This window comes from Xenopus laevis, chromosome 3S (genome assembly GCF_017654675.1).
Source record: "Xenopus laevis strain J_2021 chromosome 3S, Xenopus_laevis_v10.1, whole genome shotgun sequence".
Taxonomy (NCBI): domain Eukaryota; kingdom Metazoa; phylum Chordata; class Amphibia; order Anura; family Pipidae; genus Xenopus; species Xenopus laevis.
The window spans coordinates 81,039,945-81,061,689 of NC_054376.1; the positions used below are offsets into that span (position 1 = coordinate 81,039,945).

Genomic DNA, 21,745 nt, shown 5'->3' on the forward strand with positions numbered 1-21,745 from the left:
TTTGACTTCTAAAAACGTAGCTGAATGTTGGCTATATATTCTAGGAGGTCCCCATAGGCTAACATAGCAATTCAGCAGGTTTAAAGTGGCGAAGTGTTAAAGTCGAACTTTTTTAAAGAGACAGTACTTCAATTTTCGAAGTCAAACTTTTTTACTTCGAATCAAAGTCAAAGTCGAATTTAGACTTATTCGGTGGTCAAAATACCCAAAAAATTGTTCGAAATTCTACATTTCTAACTAGAAAATTCACTTCGACTTAGTTTATGTGCCCCTAAATGTGTATTTAGACAGGGCTCATTTATGCCACAAGTTCAAAATGCACATTTCAGGCAAAATGTTTTGATCAAGCTCAGTGCAGCTTTTCTTCCTTAGAAATCCAGCCACATTGCAGCTTCAAAACATCCATATTATAACAAAATTATAATAAAATAATAATATGTGGTGCTAATATGGAAACATTTTTGGCAATACTGGTGATTACATACTTTACAGAATGCGTCATTATAAATACCAATGGCACATAATTCGCTAGACACAAGTATTTTCCTTTCATAGGTACAACCTGCTAGGGAACATTGGAATTATTGTCAGTTGTATGGTAGCTGTACTTTCAGGGTTCCATATGCTAAATGGATACAATGCTGCTTGCTGAAAATCTGTCCATATGTCAAAAAAGCATAACAATTACAATGCTAAATAATAAAAAAAAAAAAAAGCAATATACAGTAGTACAGAAAAGTGATGTATACCTTTTAGTATAATAGTTTGGTATGTAGTACAGTGAAGCAAACATGGAACAATGTACATACATATTTGCTGATTCACAAGCTATATATGTAGCTATCATTTGGCTAAAAGTTTACACAAAGTATGGTATTCACTTCACTCATTGAAATAATACGGCTTGGCTGTTAATAAAAGAAGCATTTCAAATTCTCAGAATAAAACAGAAACCAGCTTTCACCACTTATTGCTTCTGCAATTGTTTTAGGACAATAACATCTCAATATTTTACAAATACATGGCCCAAACAATTTTGCTTTCAATGCCACACAGGTTTTAAATGCATTAATTGCACATGAAACAACTGAAATTCATCCATCCATCAATATTATTGAATTGCATTCAACAGAGGGTTCCTAGCTGGGTATTAATAATAATTATTAATAATATAATTGTAATATTATAATTATTAATGAAAGGAAATAAGTTAATAAATATAAAACTATAACATAAATAGTATTTATCCTCACTGGCAAACAGAAAAAGCTATATTTGTTTTGGTCTTATAAGTGCACCTTATGGACCTCACACCAGACTTTGGGAAAATCAAGATAAGGGGGACCATTTCTCTGTAACATGCACATAAATACCACAGCCACAGGGATATTTCACTTTTATCTATTAACTTCTATAGGATTTTAGGATGATATGGGTGCTCTCGTTTTCAGCTCTTGAGATATTTATATAGCAATTAAAAAAGAGATGTGAAATGTCCCTCTGGTAAAGGGTGGTGAGCTCTAATTTCACCCTCACTTGAACAATGTATACATGTGTTTTGTCATTTTATAATAACAGTCATTGGGGATAACTTTTAGTTGCAGGCAATTTAACCTAATTAGTAAAAGCGGCATGATAATAATTTAACTGTAGAAAAGGTTCTTTGTTCAAGATATCCCATGAACATATCATACACAAACCATCCCCCCAAAAACAGTATTAAACCAGTACTAGTCCCATACACACACACACACACACATATATATATATATATATATATATATATATATATATATATATATATATAAAAAGACCAGCAACACCGGGATTTCAGTGGAAAACTCAATGTTGTATTTATGACTGCATATACAGCCAACGTGAAGTTTCTGTCTACTCCGGGGCCTTTCTCAAGGCACCATGCAGTGTGCCACCCTACAGACTATAAGTCGTCTCTCATTGCCTGGGTGCACACCACAAGTATACATAGGATCCTCCAATGAAGAAGCCTCACTCACAGGACTTATCCAAAGTATAAAAATTTATATTTTAGTTTGTTGAATTGTTTATACTTTGGATAAGTCCTGTGAGTGCGGCTTTTTCATTGGAGGATTATATATATATATATATATATATATATATATATATATATATATATATATATATATATATATATATATATATATATATATATATATATATATATATATATATATATACATAGCTAAATAAATCTTATGTTAGGCAAAAAGTGCCACATAATTCTGTCTCTTTCATCCACTGCTGAATCCTAGATAGTTTCATCAGCTGTCTTGATTAAACACACCACAGGCCATTGGTTTACACATTTTGATTTGGTTTATTGTATTTATGCAGACATAAGCAAATCAGTATAATGAATCTTGATTTAGTCCGAGTGACAGCAGCAAAGTAAAAGTGCTATTTTTTCCACTGGTGAATAATCATGTGGATTCGCAACACAGGATTGGACCAGATTGGATCAGTATCTACCCTGCTCCCAACCCATTCGTTCCCAACTGCTAAGCCTAAAGGGTAAAGATCATCATTTCACTGACCTCTTTCTTTAAAATAGAGCAAAATCACATTTTTGACACCATCCATTTCTGTAAAGGAGAGCCAGCAAAATTGGTAGGGTCGCTCTCCAGCATTACAGTTGCTGTCTGACTGCTTCTTAATTTTTTTGAATGTTGTACTATGTATCTATCTATTCTATCATCTACTAACTGCTTTAGACAAAATAACACAAGAACCCCAACAAACAGGTGCAACTGATATTACATTAAAATTACTGAAAGCCGGATAGCAGACAAGCACACCTGCTTTAGTTATTAATGGCATAAGAATGACAGCAGCAATCATGTAAAATATGGATGCAGATGAGTTTACAGATGTCTTCTCTTAACAAGAACAGCAAACAATAGTAAGAGGGCTGACTTTCAGGTGCTACAGATCATTTGTGGGAGTGTTGTCCAAACCTCATAATACTAGTAGCAAGAGGAGAGAAACTTTGTGATGCTGATGCATGTGAGCAGCAACTTAAAAAGGGCTCCATGCATAATGACAGAAGTAGTATACATCAGACAAGAAGCAGGATAAGGAACATTGTTGCTAGTGAATTAAGAGGCTGCATCAGCAGGCTAGTGCTTGAGAGGCAGGAAAATGTCAGTATCACCCAGATCAGAAGACAGATGCCAGGTTAAGACAGACCAAGGTCAGTAAAAAAAGGTAGGATACACAGTGGTCACAATGGTTGATTCCAGCTTGTAATTTGAAATAAATCCTGTGTTACAAGACTTTCAACTGATCCAGGCAACAACAATAAGCAGTTCCCACTCCTTTGCCTAGTTTGTATGATAGAAGTTCCGTAGGAAGAATGTAGCACTCTCTAAGTAGTTGGTTAACTATAGCTGAACCAACATTTTCGAATACTACATCAAATAGAAATGAAACTGCCTGTAATGCCATTATATTGACTTTTAGTATATATATATATATATATATATATATATATATATATATATATATATATATATATATAGATATATATATATATATATATATATATATATATATATCTTACTGAAGTTTGTTCATGCACCATTTAAGACAACTTTAGGCATCACCTTCTAAAATGATATGCAAAACCAAAACTATTCAGTACAATTTATATCAGCATCAATGAGCTGGTTTCCCAGATAGTTTCTGGTATCCATGACAACAGTTGCTTTGACAAGATGTGCATATGGCATTACATTGCCAGCTGGTGTGAACAATGTTTGAACTACTGCATTGAGATGCTGAGCAAACAGAAAAAGTTGCCACGTCTTAACCCTCAGGGAAGGCAGTCATCCCCTGATCAATTATGAAAAGACAGAGAGGTCTGCTACAGTCAGCTCTAAGCAAGATTTTTTTATTCAGAGAAGGCAGCCAGACACTAAAAACCAAAGTAAACAAACTGAGTGCACTAGCCCCATCTTCTTACAACATTGATTTGCCTTCTCACATAAGCCATTGGTATATGTTTGTAGAACATACATTTAACATTTGGAGATTTTCCCACAAATATCATGTCATTATCTCAAAGAATGGCAATTGCAAGTCAATTTTAAAGCTTTACTGATCCATTTCATTGATTATGTGTAGTTTAAGAAATATTTGGGGGCAAATTCACTAACATTCGTAGTTTCGCAGGCGCAACTTCGCCGCGCTTCGCCGCACTTCGCCAGCGCTCCGCAAATTCACTAAAATCCGAAGTTGCACTCAGGGGTAGAGTTAGGTTGCGAAGTTGCGCTAGCGTTGATTCGCTATGTAAAGCGAAGTTACGCTAGCGAAGGCAAATTTGCATACGGCGCCAAATTCAAATTTCAATGGAGGAATACGCACTACACACTACAAAAGCCTAGAAAACCTTTTATATCATCAAATAAAAATCTTATTTTGCCCTACACATGTGCCCACTGTATAGGTAAGTTGCCATGAGTCAGGAAATGTAGGGGGGAAAGAGGGGAGCCCCAAAAAATTTTTCGATCTTTTTCAGCCTATCACCAATAATGTAGAAAACACGCCAGCGTTTTTTGGGACTTAGAAAAAATTTTGACTTTTTTTTTAAACAATCCCTATCTACTCTATTGCGCTTCGCCAGGTCTGAGGTGGCGAAGGAAGTCTAGCGTAAAAGGTAGCGTTCAATACACTGCGCAAGTTAGTGAATTTGCGTAGTTACGTCGCTAGTGAAAATTCACCAGGCGTAAGGGTGTGAAGTAACACTAGCGAAACTACGCCAGCGTTCGTTAGTGAATTTGCGCTAAAATGCCAAACGCTAGCGAATTAACGCTAGCGTTCGGCGCTTAGTGAATTTGCCCCTTAGTGTCTACTTAAAGTATAATGAAAAATTGAAGCTTAAGGAAAGAGTATATAATGCAATGCATAAATATACAGGGGAATATTCAGTAACTCAAAATAATACTATAAACCAAGGGCTAGAGTTAGATCCTTTGAACTTTTTTGATAGAGAGTTGCTGTATTCTACAGCTGGGATACAATACTATAGAAGGCACGGCCTACTTTCTTTTTTTGCATATTTGGAAAATAAAATGGTAATAATCGCTAAAAAGTGATTGGGAAAACAAATCTTACTCACTGTGACTGACACAGCATATTTAAACCAACAAATTCCACTGGGGCTTGACATGCCCCTTCATGTTCAAGTTATCCTAGGCTTGGAATCTGATTTGATGAAGATACTTCTCTTTTGTTTAGTACAAACCCATGTAAAAAAATGATGTACTTTCTGCTGCTGTTGGAATAGGATTCCTCTATACAGTTATTATTGAGAATTGAATCTAATGTTTAGAATATTGATAACTGTTTTCAGTTTCAACAACACATCTTCACATGCATATGCTGTACCTACAACAATGTGTGTATTCCTGATAGTACAATAAAAAAGAGAAAAGCATATATTTGTCAAAATAAAACTTACACATTTAACCTTATGATTTATTCTCAAAGTTGCATATACAATGTGCTCTGTGATTATTTATGCAAATGTATATTCATTGGCTGATATAAATGCTTACATATGTAAGTTACTTTACATGATTGAACATAATTGGTGAAACGTGTTGAGTGTATGCCTGGTTATGATAATTACCGAAATTATATTATTACCGTGTATATTACTTCATCATTTTAAGTTAATTTAGCATATCAAAAACAATTATATACAACGTAGCACAAAAACAATGCCAAAATAAGCTTTGATACTTGTAGTTACTTTTAAACGAGCATACTTTGAACTTTTGTTGTATGTTAAAGTAGAATTTTAGTTTGGGAAACAATTAGAATGTTCAATCCTAATTATCTTTTATATAAACAAAAAGATTTAGATGTTGCAGAGCCAGCAGTACTAATTGAAATAAAGTACTAAATGTTTGAAAACACACAATTGGTTCACCTATTTATCTACAAGATTCACATATAGTAGAGGTAATTTAAAGGGATACTGTCATGGGAAAACATGTTTTTTTCAAAATGCATCAGTTATTAGTGCTGCTCCAGCAGATTTCTGCACTGAAATCTGTTTTTCAAAAGAGCAAACAGGATTGATTCCAAGCTCTACTTAAAAATATGGCTTATTTTCTTTTAAGCAATTTGTTTATTAGAGCAACATTTTACCACTGGGCTGATTATCAATATTATACTATTTCTCAGAATTAAACTGAGCAAGAAACTTGTGCTTTATCCAAGCTTGTTTGAAGCATTCAAATAGACTGTCACATACTATACCTGCAGCATTTATAGTTTGATATTTTCAAGTCAAACCTGCCTTTAATACGTATCATTTAAACTGTGAGTTGTAAACACAGCAGGTAAAGCAACCATTTTAAGAGATCAAAGAAGATTTCACTTTACACTGGAAAATCACTCAGACATGATGCCTGTTAAAGTAATTTCATAGTTCGTGCTAGGATTTCTTCATAGCCAGTGCATCATTTTATTTTTACATCTGGTAATGCACATATTTATTGTTCCTCTGAACAGACTGTTATTGTGGCTAATCAAAACTGTAAAGATCAAGCACAGGCTGTGAAACATTTCCATCACTTTCTCTGAAACCATTAAATCAATGGGCTACTGTGTAAAGGACAAATGTAAACGACAAAAATTATCTGGAAAATTATTATGCATATGAAGATGAGTTGTACTGAGTCTTAAAACAAATGCCACAAGCCATTTAAATAAGGTTTATAATTATGGGTCATTTGTTAAACATTCCGGTAGAAAAAAACTGCACATAATGAAATATATATAAGCAGATGCTTTACTAGGTGTTAAATATTTTTCAATTCCCATAAGGTTTTATATAGGTCAAATTAGCAATTTTAGGTAGTTATTAAAAGCTTTATTATCCATGCTAAGTCATTTTAGTGCAAACTAGGTATTTTTCAAAAGGTTTACATCAACTGGGTTTGTGAATACCACTAAGTGGTTCAGGAAATTCCAAAATCCCTGGCTGCAATGGGTGGCAGGGGCCTCAGTATTGGGTGCATTTCAGCACAGTGACAACCTCCACATTTATTCTGACAAAAAGTGCTGTCATAACAGCAATGCAACAGATACTATTAAAGCATCAGCCGTACAGAGTAGAACACATTGGAACACATATGAGTTTGTTTACATTAGCCTCTGTATGCAAGTCAGTGTACCTCATTGATGGACAGGATGGAAATCTTGACTATTCTTTACTTTGAACTTATATTGCTTATTATCCAGGTATGCTATACCTTACGTGCTGAACATCTGATCAGATATATGAGGAGCCCGCAAAACTGCATAAACCAATCCAGGAATAAATGTAAAGTCTGCTCTCATACAAAAACTACATTGTTTGATAAATGTTTACTTGAAAGCTACTCTCTATTGACAGTGGGGCATAGAAAAAGGGTAAGCAGACCATCTGTTTACTGGGGATACCTGAAATTAGAGCCCATAGGGGCCTAAATTGAAATGGAGCACAATAAATCCTAGATATGGCCCTCTGGAGTGGTGGTAGGAATTTAGATAGACATTGGTAAAGGATTATGCTATGGGAAGGCACCCAGGAGTTTATAAGGTCTATTAGAACACTGTAAACTGTAAATAAGATTAAAATAAAGTCTCTCATGTGCAAGAAAGCTTACCAAGCTAGTAAAACAGCAGCAGTTGACAAAAAGATTGCATTCTTTTTTTTTTTGTTTGATGGGTCTATACAGGTCACAATGTGTATTTCTTGGTAATAATAGCATACTGTGGTCTTCTCACAGAGCCTCTTCTTGCAATTATCCAGATAAACATTCTGATACTGGAAGTTGTTTGAAGAATATGAAATGTACAAAATATGAGTAAAATGGGATAAAAGGTTTTATGAAATATTCATCAAATGCAGCCAAATTATATAAATTGTAATATATATATATATATATATATATATTTGTGTGTGTGTGTGTGTGTGTGTGTGTTTAAAATGATGAAACATATATTCATAAACACTACGTGCAGGATTAGATAAAATGTAAATGTATCTCTTTACCATTAACTCATTATCCAGTTTGCTGCCAGAGGAGTTACGTTCAGTGTTTATATTTGTTTTTATGTGTTTGTGTTCTCAATGCCATTGGTGCAAAAAGAAACCTTTAAATTAGTTCAACTAAATTTCAAACTGTACGATCTGGCTTCTGTTCGTCTGCAGTAATAAAGGGACTCGTTTTTCAAGTTAAGACACATAACATTTAAACCATGGTCCTAAAAAATGATAACTTAACCTAGGCGCCTGTTGCATTTGAAACAGTAAAATGAAAAACGACATCTATGCCCATTAATATCTTCAATGTATAAACAGCACAGCACGACACATTCTTGAGAGCTGAAGGCTACAAAATCTCTCTGAAACATAAATAACAAAGCACTCAGAAGCATATTGATGTTGATATTCATCTTTGAGAAAAACATTGCTGCCTAGGCTTCTTATGAAAATAGATGCAGCCCAAATGGCTCTCCTGTAATTGGTTTCAGATAGTGAGGTCAAAAGAAATATGATACAAAAAAACTATTATGTGGAACAGGAGAAACAAGAATGTTTACACAGTCCCTCCCCCATTTACAGGCTAAGCGTACCTATGCCATATGCTCAATACTGATAACCAGTTCTTCTAAAATGAGGACAACTTGTACAGTAATTCTTTTAGACCACATTAAATTGCTGAACATAGTTTTTTATATCACCAGTAACTGATGATAGATATTTGCTGATAATGATTATTTGGTTCAAGGCTACTATTGATAAATTATTAAAGAAGCCAGCATACATATGATACTAAGCCTTGCAGAAGTGTATGTACATGTGTTTATTATCCATTGATATGCATTACTGAAGATGTAAACTCAGTAGGACATTTAACAGTAAATATATCATGCCTAAAGCACCCATAGGATCACTACAGATTCTTATCATACTAAATATTTATGATATATGGGCATTAGTAATGAATTGCTTTAACTGACTTCATTACTCAGGAGTTAATGCACAATGCCCTATACTATTACACTGTAAATATAGCAGGGTATAAAAGGGTAAAGTTCAAAAGTTTAGATCTGGATAAAATGATTTATTTCTATAGCTGGTGCTTTTTTACTCCTTGTTGTTGAAATGCTGACTGCCTGAAGACAAGTGTAATTGATTGCAAGCACTGAGAATAGGTTTATTTATGTCTCATCTATCAACACCGTCTATTCAGAATGATAAAACCACCTGATGATGTTAGTTTGCGTTTACAGAAACAGAGAGAGAGCTAAGTAGATGTTAAAAAGGTTCTTTATAATGATGCAGCAGGGAAAGGATCAGGATTCAGGAAATCATACCTATTATTTTCTTGAAAATATTTTTTTTTTTGCCTGAATTTTGGCCAGTTATGAGATCATACATTTGGGGTCTGTTTTGTTATCTCATCCCAATGCTATTTGTAACCACAATTTAGCTAAAACAGTCTAGAATGGTTTTAAATAAGGCTGTATTTCTATTGAAAAACATTGAAGGGGATACTTGTGTCCTAGGAAATATTAACCAACATATTTTCTACCTTCTCCAGCTTTAAACTATTTAATAAAGTAAATGGTGTTACCTACAATTGTAGCAGTTCTCATCATCCACAATCTAGTATGTAGATTATTGCTACAGTATGAATCAACGTTGAATTGGTGACTAAAATACTTAAACTGTAACTGAAATGGTGGAAAATTCAATATGAATAAAACTAGTTGTTTTTGGATTGTTTCCCCCAATTCTACATTATATGCAGGGGCAAGTAAAGGCACTAGGTGGTCAAGGATAATGGCCACACTGTTCATTGCAAACAAATCTTTAGCAACACTGACTTCATTCTAATAGATGAAGACATTATTATTATTATTATTATTATTATTATTAATAATAATAATAATAATAATAATAATAATAATAATAATAATTAAAACAATAATAATAATCATCATCATCATAAATAATAATAACAACAGAGTGCCATTCTCTAGTCAATGATGATCCTCAGCCACCATGTTCTTACAATGTATGTATGGCCTGAGGTGGAAATCCCCCCCCCCAAAAAAAAAATTACAGATGAAAAAAATAATCTTCAGTAAAAATGAATTTGCCGTAGAGTAGCTTGCAGGTGCTATTATGAATGAAATAGGGCAGGAGATCCCAACAAGTTATTAATATGTTTATCACCATGGGGCTAGTAATAAGATATGTAAGTCATATCTTGTAGCACACTTAAAGAGAAACTGACACCAGCAATTAAACCTTTTTTTACATCTATCATAACATTGTCTTTGCATGCATGTCTTTGCATGCTGTCTATAATTTTGCCATAAAAGTATTTCCAGATGCTTTTACATTACCCATCTGATCCCCATGTCCCTCTATGAGGGGGCTGCCATATTTGAGCTTCAGCAGTCTGTTAGCATTAGAAACTCTAACTGATGTTGAGAAGGGACAGTCAGGTTGGCAAAACAGTAAGATTGAGGAACTTCAAGTAACAATTACTTACAAAAGCAGACCTATGAGTGAAAAACGATCAACATGAGCTATAGGTAACTTTTGATGAACATTAATATTTTTAATAATATTTTTTTCTGTCAGTATAACTTTAAGAAATGGCCCTGCCACAAAAACAGCATTAATGATGAACTGGGTCGATTATATTTCTGTCCAGTCATAAGGAGCAATGCTGTGCATTGTTTGGGGTAGGAACAATCAAAAGGGATATCAAGGCAAGTTGTGACCCTAAACTTTCGTTTAAAATTTCTAAACTCACTCATATACTTTTTGGAAGATCTTTCTGGAAGAAAGCAATTTGCAAATATTCCAATACAATGCAAAATAATATAAAATAGCATTATAATTACATATTCCCTTTCAATTTTATTTATTTTATATTTAAACATTTTAATAGCAAACCAGATACAATATGGTTTCTGGTTTTATGTATTTAAGGGTATCCTGCTTTTATTTGTCAGTGCATTTTCTACATGCTGCTGCAACTACAGTACATTGCATATTTATACATACACATCAGCAAATATAATAACCACTGAATGCAAGAAATGTAATAATGTAATAAACTATCTACACAGTTTTGTCTAAGAGGGAAATAATAGATTTGTAGTTATAGACCTTTGCATCTAACATGACTATTTGATGTCGTAATTAAAAAGGTTTGAAGAGTACAGAAATGTGGTTAATTGCTATAATATAAATTATTTATTCCAATTCTGCTATTCTTTTGCTGTAATGTGCATAGTTATGCCAATTAAACCACTGTCCTCAGTAAGAGGAATACTTAATAAAGTTATTGTAACAGTACAAATATTGTAACATACTAAAACTCTAGGGAAGTGACTAATTTTAATTAGACATGAGATTCTGGAAACTGTCTATTAATATATTCAAAAGGATAGTATTTTGGCAAACTGGTGGTTAGCAATGATTTTTCTGTCAAAGAGGATAGTTGTTAACCGGTGCTGGTATTCAGCTTGAATGGGGCAAATTCACTAAAGTGAGAACTTTTGTCTGCGAAGGCTTAGCCACATTTCGCACAACTTTATCAGGCACCAATTTACTACCACTATGCTTATTCACTAAAATGCAAAGTTGTGTCTTGGCAGCTGAAGTTTTGCTAGCCGAAATTTGTCAGAGCAAGCATTTCATAGCAAACTTTCGCTAACGTTCATTTCTGCCTAGAGAAACTTCGTTAGTACAATTATGCTTAGGTCAATTTGAATAGGATGGATACATATAGGTCTTATATATGTCTTTATTAGAGATGTTAGTGCAAATGCTTAAAGTGGCCACTTCAATGTCCAAGGAAGAAAAATAAAGACAAAAGAGATCCTCTAATGTCCAAGACATGAGCCCACCCTAAAACAAATGTGGCATGCCCCTCAAATGTTTAAAAAAAATGTTAAAACAACTGTTAAAATTTTTAACAGTTACAAATTTTAAAGACAATCCTACTATGAAAAAACACCAGCATACAGGATATGATGTCACTGGCATAAAATTGAGGAGGATGAAGCTTCATCTTATTAGTTTGCCAAGTCTAAGCGGGCGAAGGAAACTCTGGCGAAAGGCATAATGTAATGGAACATGCGCACTTTTTTTTTTTTTGCGGAGTAATGATCATTCACCTGACACCAATGCAATATACAGATAGCAGGTTTAGCTTTACTTTTACAAAATGTCGGTAAGTGAAGAAATATCTGACACAGTATTTTAAAGGAACAGCTAGTTATCTATCTTACCTGCTATATTACTTTATGGCATTTTATTTCAATAATATGCATGTTTTGTTCGTTTGTTGTCTTTTTGCCAAAACATCTTGTTTGTTAAACTTCCCTACTCCATTTCAAAGTCTGCCATGTATTTTCTACTATAAGGGAAACACACATAAGGCTCTTCAGGGATTATTATCCCTTAGTTTATAACTAATTTTGTTGTCACTGACTGATCTGCATTCATATATCTTTGCTTTTTTTGGCAGATGGTGGCCACAAACATAATCTGATTCAGGAAACTGTTCTTTTACCACAAGGTTCAATCTTCTGAACACTACACAGTTCTTAAGTAAATTTATTCTCTGTATCCTTAACTCTGCGGAATCAGATCAATGCTTGACTTTTATAATCTGAAATATTCCACAAATGCCATCTTTCTTATACATAGCTTTCAAAAAAGTGCTAAGTGCAAAATCAGATGTATCTTTTTCCCAGAATTCCAGTATCGCTGAGTATGTCCACTAAATAGCATCTGCCACAAACGGTGTGTACTGCGTGAATGCAGTTTTTGGCAAATGGCCCCCAAATTCATCATTGAATTTGCTAGTCAATAAATGAGCATTATGATATAAGTTATCTCTTGAAATCGCATCTGGAAACAAATACTGTGACATTTCCACATGAGGAAAGCTCACATTAAATGTAAAGAGTTATGTTCCTGTCAATATCTGTGTGGGTGTGTGTGGGTGTGTGTGTGTGTAGCAAACAAGCTCACAAAGATGGAAATGTGTGTAATTCACTGTGGCTTAATTATTCATTTTTGCTCATATGATAAAAAAAGAATTGAAATCCAGCAGATAATTAGAAGTTTCACCTTTGACATCAATCATGTCCTGAAAATAAATGAATTCCCAATCAGATTTAAATGATATAATATCTCTATTAATACAATGTCTTTTATTTGTGCTAAGATGGAAAGTATAAAACATATAGCCACTTTCTTAGTTTTATTTTAGATTGAGCTATGTTTCAGAAAAGGAGAAGAGTTTCACTCCCGTTGTTTATTGATTTTCTAGATTAAGAATCCCTGGGAGAGAATTGTTACAGACAACCATAAAATTATTTTTGGTGTGCTTATTTGCCTTTCCCTTGCATCTATTTGGCCTGTGCCTGTAGACAATTATCCGTTCCAGCCTAGACTCAGGTGCTAATAATGAAGGACAAATAGAATCATATGTGTAAACTTCCCCTTCTGATGAAAATTTATATTAACTTTCTGCCACTGTAAACAGAACTGCATAGCTCAGCGTCCCTGATGAATTGGTGATGAATTCAGTCATTTATATCCCAGGAATCTGTGCATTTATGGGAAAAGATGAAAACCGTCTGTATTGTGTAACCTTGCACTTTTTGAGTAAGAAAAAGAAAACACCAGTCTGTTTAGTTCATCACTTAAATTGTGTAAATTTCAGCTCAAATAGCAGATTTCTATATGACTGTCAGCCTCAGCTAAAGGGATCTTTGCCAATATAAACAAACCAAGCAGAGCAGAGTGCCATGTTATCGCTACAACTGTGAACTTGTACACTTTCAGCCTTCCATAAAAGTTGTTATGAATATCTTCACAATACAACAGAACTTTTGTTTCACATTAGAGCTGGACAGTTTGACAGTTCTGAGGTATTTCTCTAGAGAACAAAGTAATTGGGGCAGCTAAGCCTTTGAAAAGGGCCCCTCCAGAGTTTAAAAGCTTATTTCTAAAACATTTTTAAACACTGTTAGGTTTACTTTTTCTGTGTATGTATAGATAAGAAGAATGGCTGACACAATGTTATTTTAGAGACATATATACACATAGTTGGTAAAGGCAAGGAGTTTTAAAATGACATCCTAAAATCTGCCATGACATAATCATTTGAACAAGTAAAGTCATAATATTCTAAAAAACAAATACAAATAAAATAGAACAATTAGGCTAATGTAATAATGTAATGTAATGTTATAATGGCAATTTTTCTGCCTACAAATTCCTACCAACCAAAAGAATACAGGGATATTCTACATTCAAATAAAGTTTCCATTATACTAGTTTGCCTTGAAAAAAAACTATGTTTCAACCCAAGAAGGGTTTGTCATCAAGAACTCAAAAAGCAAGTCTGTAATGTTAATATTTACTTATAATTAAGGTCCTTTTTCTCAGGCATCTACTGCAAATATTTGCATATTTATCATATAAATTCATTTATAAATGCAAACGCTTACTGGTTGAACTCCATGGTTGATCTATGTGTTATGAATATTCCATGGACCTAAATATTCCATTCACATGTCTGACATCCTAAAACAGGATTTCTTAACATATGGGTTGAGATCTTAAAATGGCCCCCCAATAGTGTTTAGCGTGGGTCTTTACAAACTCCTTAAATAATGTTAAATGTTTTCCTTAAATATAAATAGAAATTGAAATAGGTTCATTACTAGGTTCATCTACCAGTTTTTGAATCACAAAGCTATTTTAAAAAATGAATTAGGATCCCCTGAGAAAAAGGTTAACAAACACTTTGCTACAACACATGGTATTGCTGTGTTGAATTTGCTTAACATGAGGTGTAAAATAAAATTAGGGGGTGATTAACTATGCAGGATTTATTTTTTTACCAATATTTTTCCGCTAATATGCAGATTTGCATTGTATTTAATTTTAACACAAAATTTGTTAGTTTTTGGTGCTTAACAATTCTGTCAGAAGTTAAAGTTCAAGAGCTGCTTCTAAACTCTACAACCCATAGCACAATATGGTACAAAATAACTAAAAGTCATTATTTCACAATTTTCTAAAGTGGAATTGTAATGTTTCTTATAAATAAAGATATATTAACTACAGTGATTTGCTAAGGAAATGGGTAGTTTAAGCTGGCCTGTAGGTATAGGGATATCAGCTTTGGCTCAGTTAGGCAATAATTCTGTCAAATTATGCAACAGCTTATGGAGCATGGATTTAATAAATTCCAAAAACATTCATTGTTCAATGTTATTCTGTGTACACTATATTTGTCCTGCTAAACTTAATAGAATGAAATAACAATGTTAGTACAAGTTTCAGATACTACTTTATATATTTAAAGTGCAAACTTGCAGAGTGAAGGGACTCCTGCTTCAGTTATGTCTTGAGAATCCAATTAGTGAATGAAGTTGTGGGCTAGTCATACCTTCAATGATGCCAAAAAATATCTCATGGTAGCTAAACTTAACTCTATTGCCAAATGAGTGGATCTGTGCCCTAATTTGCCATCAAAATTTTGGACCAAATTGGTCTGATCCAATCTTTGGCCCAGAGGCTGAAGAGTGGATCATACAAAAAGGCATATTGAATAAGGACCACATCAATACATACTTTTTCTCATCAGACAGGAACATTTATCTCTTGTATTGCTGATTGGTTGTTTTTGTGTGTAAAGCTGCACGAATATACCCATTTGTTCACAGCACTGTAGAATATGTTGAAATTTTATAAATATGTGATAATAATAAACTAAAATCAACCCAATTGATATATTTAAGTTTTTTGGTTAGCCTGTCAGTGAGCCCATACACACACTGCTAAGCTGCGAACTGGATCTGGATGGACTGAGTTGTCAGCTTACAGAAAAAGAAATTTTTATCGGCTCAGGTAGTCCTATTTCAAATTATTGAAAACGGTAAAAAAAAGGAACAAAATGTTCTCTAAATGTGCATTGAATGAAAATTCAAAGGAAGGTGAGAACAATCTTTTAACTCATTTGAGCTCACCCTTAAACTTTTTTGACCCAGGTTTGTAAAGAACCCCGGGTCCTGCACATGAATTCAATCCCGCAATTGACTCAATCACGGCTTAATGTGGAAAAAGCACTCACCGAACGTGCAGGGTGGCCCGGGTGCATCGCCCCGAACCCGTAGCTGGGGTGAGTGAGGAAATATGCAGAAAAACGGCAAGCACTCCTGGAGCCACTCGTAGGTAAAAACAGCTTTTATTCAGTCGGTTAAAACATGGAATCCTGACGCGTTTCGTATCTTACCGATACGTAGTCATAGGCATTGAGTTGTCAGCTTATATTGGTCCATATATGTTTGCCTTAACTGTGATCAGAGAAGTATTATCCTTGCAATATTTTGGGGGTTATTTACTAAACTCTGAATGCAAAAATCACGAAGAATTTGTGATTTTTTTTTTAGACTTCAGACTTAAAAAAATCACAAATTTTTCAGAATTTATTAAACCCTGAGGATGGAAAAGTCCAAATCTGAAAATCCGGCATCTCAGACCTGTCGATGTTGCATATAAGTCAAAGGAAGAAGTCCCAATGAATTTTTCATGTGCGCTGGGTTTCGTGCAATGCCCAAAGTTTTTGGATGAAAAAGTCAGAAAAAATCATGAAAATCTGATAAAAATCGAAAAAAATAGTTTGTAGCAGAAAATATTGAGATAAATTCGAAGTTTGATAAATAACCCCCTTTGTGTCTATCCTCAGTATTTATGTATACATTTTGGAAAATGTTTGATGATTTATATACAATGTTTTCTTGGTCTTAAGATTGTACATCTAGTTATCTATTTTCTTATCTCAGAGTATCTGTGGCTGTGCTCTTTTGCTGTGCTCATGACCTTTGAGTAATCTGAAGATCCCGTTATCTTCGTCTGTGACATGCTACATATATCAATCAAAGTGTATTCATGTAATTTATGCAAAGCAAATAGCAGCTACAATGACGAGTGAACCTTAGAACTAGTCTAGTCGTTTTTATTAAGGGTTTGTGAATTCATCAAAGGTAAGATATGGAGAAAAGTACATAAAGATAATATTTAAAAGCATACTTTGGGGAAAATAAGCTGGTCCAAACAATTACAAACAGTTCTCTTCTTTGAAATTATATATATATATATAGATAGATAGATATATATATCTATATCTATATATCTACATATATATATATATACACACACACACACACACATTACAAAACAAAATATCTTGTATTCTAATTAAATAGCACAGATTATACAATTAAATAGCAGACATTATATATATGTACGCATTAATTTAGGCCTTTAAGTACTGCATACTGTAAATAAACATTTGATCCTAAATAATGAAGTTGTTGAACTATTCTTAAACTATTTTACATTACCTCTGAATTAAGAATGTGAAAAATTATTTGTTTTCAATTTCATGCTGAAGTAGTTCAAATCTAACTAGTCTAACAAGAAAAAATATCTATGTATAGCTCATTCAGAACCTATTTGTCCCAAGACAAACTTGCATTTGAACATGTAAAAATAAATAGTAAATAACTGCAAACAAAGTGATGATAGCTCTAGTTATCATTACAGTAAAGATAATTACAATACAGCATAATTAATGCTACAAATGGTAAATGGTTTTATAAGTAGATACTGTATGCTATTTTAATGCATTTTTGCAGATTATATTCTTTTCGGACTTTGGGACACAGGGGGGGGGGTATGACCACACACATACATCTGGGAGTCTTTACAAACCAAAGCAAGGCCTTAACAAACCACAGCACCTAAGTGTCAACTTTTGCCACCAAGCTTTGAGTTTCTGTCATAAAAATGACAGTGTACAGTGAAGGTTTATAGTACGTAATGCATAACAAATTAATATCCATTTAGAAAAATATTTATCAATATTTGTGATTTCAGCCAACGAAATGCAGATGCACACTTGGTCCCTCTTTCAACGTTCACGGTGCATGGAACATAGGAGGACGGCACCTCCAACAAATGGTACGTAAATAGAATTAATCCAGCACACGAAATCTGCTCAAGGGTTATTACCCGTGTTTAATGTCAAGCCAAACAGGTTACAACGTTTCGGGGGCGTACCCCTTCCAGGTGACGTGTGCTGGATTAATTCAATATTTGTGATGCCTGCCGTATTGATTGTATATTGCACCCAAACTTTTGAGTTTGCTATAGATAATACAACTACATTCCAAATACAAAAAGGTCAGCATCGACTGAGATGATCGTATAAACCCTTGGATGGTTATTTACTAAAATCTCTCATTATTTAAAACAACTTCAACCAAACTCCTATCAACAATTTTGCCTTATTTATCAATAAATTAACTCAAAAAAATCTGATGCGGGAAAAGATAAAATTGTGAAAAAAAATCAAACCGTACAATTTTTTTGTAGGATTTGGCACCCAAAAACTCCGATATTTTAGGATTATCTCCAGGAAACCACAAATTGTTCATATGATTGTACAAAACCAATGCGGATCATGATATCTTCTAATTGTAAAAGGAACATCTGTCATTGACTTCCACATGACCTTGGCAGCTTTGCTATGGAGTATTTTTTTATTCAGAGTTTTTGCAGTCTTGGGGTATAATACATCTCAAAAAATTCAAGATTATTTTTTCCCTTTTAGTAAATAGTAAAGACTTTAGTAAATAACCCCCTTGGAGTTAAGGTTTTAAGTCCATGCCCACATGAAGTAAGGTGAAATTGAAAGGGCAAGGAGAGTTGATGTTTGTTTAATTTTGGGTGGTTTAACAGTAAAGAAAATATGACTGCATACCATTACCAGAATAATATTCGGTAAGTAGAATTGTTGATTTATTACCAAACCTGTCTTGAATGTCAACAGCAAGAGCTGGATTATATTCTTTAAAAATAAATAGAAATTTTTGCCTTTACATTTGAATCACATTGTTGGCAAACAGCCCATTTGTAATCTCAGCAGTATGAATGTGACGTCTGTGGGAGATATGTTCATGTTACTTGGCTAGGGAGTGTATGAATGTGGGATCCCTTTATTCGCTTAATATTATTAATCAAAATCATTTACAAGATGAAATATTAATATTGCCATAAAAAAGTCATGTAAATAGCTCAACAAAAAAGACTCATTGCAGTTTGCCTTAGTAAAAAATAAATGCTAACAGAACTAATTTTATTAAAGAAAACCACAATGCTTTGGGAAATATTATTGTAAGTACAATTATGCTTACATTGCTTTTTAAATACAAAGATTTTTTTTTTAAATGTACTGTTTTAGCTCTGATAAACGTATTCTTAAATATATTTCCTTACATTAGAAGTACTTAAGAATAAGTGATCTGTTTCCCATTGTAGAAAATTGTCTCATAGAATATGTTCTTTGGTGAACAATATGTTAGGGTTTTAGAATAAAAAAGTGTAAGGAACCTGGGGTAGCATATAAATAAGTGCAGTTTCCAAAACTGATATAACTGGATTTGCTCCACCTATCATATAATCTGCTATATTGTTAAAGCATTGCTGGGATTGTGGATTCATTCATGATAATTAAGTGTAGTCCTACTGTAAGTGAATCAAACCTGGTCCAAAACTTGATTCTGACAGATTAAAATCTTGAAATCTAAATGAATCAGTCATGGTCTAAAACTTGATTCTGACAGATTACAATCTTGAAATCTAAGTGAATCGGACATGGTCTAAAACTTGATTCTGACTGATTATAATCTTGAAATCTAAGTGAACTAAAACATGCTGTCCATGAATCAGCTCCAAACTCCTGTATAAAATTACATTATGATAACAATTATATGAAATTATATTTATAGCAGCATTCCCATAGCCTGTCCTGCTATGTAGTTACAAAAGCAAGCATGTTTAGGCCGGTCTCTGCTCCATGTAGCTGCACTCTGGCCCAGGACTGGAACTAGGGGTAGGCACGTTTCTAGGTTGCAAAGTTTGGGGGCACACAGCATGAACCTTTAACTGCTGCCTACCCCAGCCTGCTCTTTGCGCGCATGTGTGTGCGTGTACGTGACAGAAGGGGGATGTGGTTGGTGACTCGGGCTGTCAGCGAGCATGCGTGGTCTGACCTGGCCCTGCTCTGGCCAAAGCTGTACTTGTCAGTGCAGCCAGGGTCAGGCATGCGTGAACTCTGGGCCCCCATGAGCGTTGCGCATACGCAAAAGCAAGGGCTTCTCACAAAAGCAGAACTTTGACAAAGGTTCCTGTGTGGGTCCGAAACGTTAGACAAATAAACCATTTTTCCTTTTTCTAGACACATTTTTGTCTATTGTTGTTTAAATCCTGCGAGTGTCATCACTTCACATTGTATTTACTACCTATGCATGAGCACCCAGGTCTCGACTGCCCAGGTCTCGACTGTTTATATATATATATATATCTATATAATACACAAAAGCCATGAATATCCTGTAAATTATATCCTTATAAACGGTGAGTTCTGATGTCATCAGTTATAAACGGTGAGTTCTGATGTAATTTCTGTCACATGACTCATTGAAATTTGTGTATTATAATAAATAAAGTACCCCCAGTTGTAAAATATAAGGATATTAGAAGTTACCTCGGAGTTCCATGACCTGTATAAAAACACTCGGCCTTCGGTGTTTTTATATGGTCATGAAACTCCTCGGTAACTTATAATATCCCTATATTTTACAAAAGGGGGTACTTTATTCACTATATATATCTATATATATATATTTTTTTTTTTTACAAAATTTTTATATGGTACTGGCACTATTTTAATGCACTCTGTTTAAACAGGGTTGACTTTTCTATAGACACACACACATATATATATATATATATATATATATATATATATATATATATATATATGCGTCTATAGAAAAGTCAACCCTGTTTAAAAGAGTGCATTAAAATAGTGCCAGTACCATATAAAAATTTTGTAAAATGGATAATTCACAACAATAATGGAACTTTTAACAATTTAGTTGAATAATTCTGCAGAAATCAGAAATTTTTTTTGAATAAGCAAAAATAAATCACAGATAAAGATGAAGTATCAAATTATGTCATAATTATTGCATATTATTGCAGTGCAGTCCAGAACACAAAACTGTGCTAGCTAGATAAAGTAAGGAAGAAAAGAGTTGTACAGCAATTTCATTTAAGTTTGCAATACAAAGATTTATTTAATGTTTTATTTAATGGAACCTGCTGTTAAACAAATATACTTTAGAAAAGCACAAAAAAAGATTATCTACGGTTGAATGATAGTTAATGATGGCTATAATAATGCCTTGCCGAGTGCAATTTGCTATATGAATGTCTTATGCAAAAATTGCCGCCTTGCACAAAGATATAACATCATAAATTTATTTTCAAACAATGCAAACTAATCTACATTTTTATTGTTATGGTTGCAAGAAAATCATGAAAAAGTCCTTATTTCTGGACAGATGGTCTACTCATCACAGCATTCTAATTTAAAATCAAGCCAAATATAAGGTTATTCCCTGTCTAGCCATATCCAAAAAAGGCTAACAAATGCCAATCTTTTAGGTAAATGTTTATCAGAAGCTCATAAGCTTCTTGCTTTCGTTGTTTCCTGCAAAAACTAAAGAGCGTGTTTATGAAACATGA

General features: G+C 33.8%; 1 protein-coding gene across 6 annotated transcripts in view; it reads right to left on the reverse strand.

Moving 5' to 3' along the window:
• The window catches only part of foxp2.S (forkhead box P2 S homeolog), a 146,310-nt gene that overhangs the window by 91,596 nt on the left and 32,969 nt on the right, over positions 1-21,745 (reverse strand). The gene's annotated exons all lie outside the window — the stretch shown is intronic.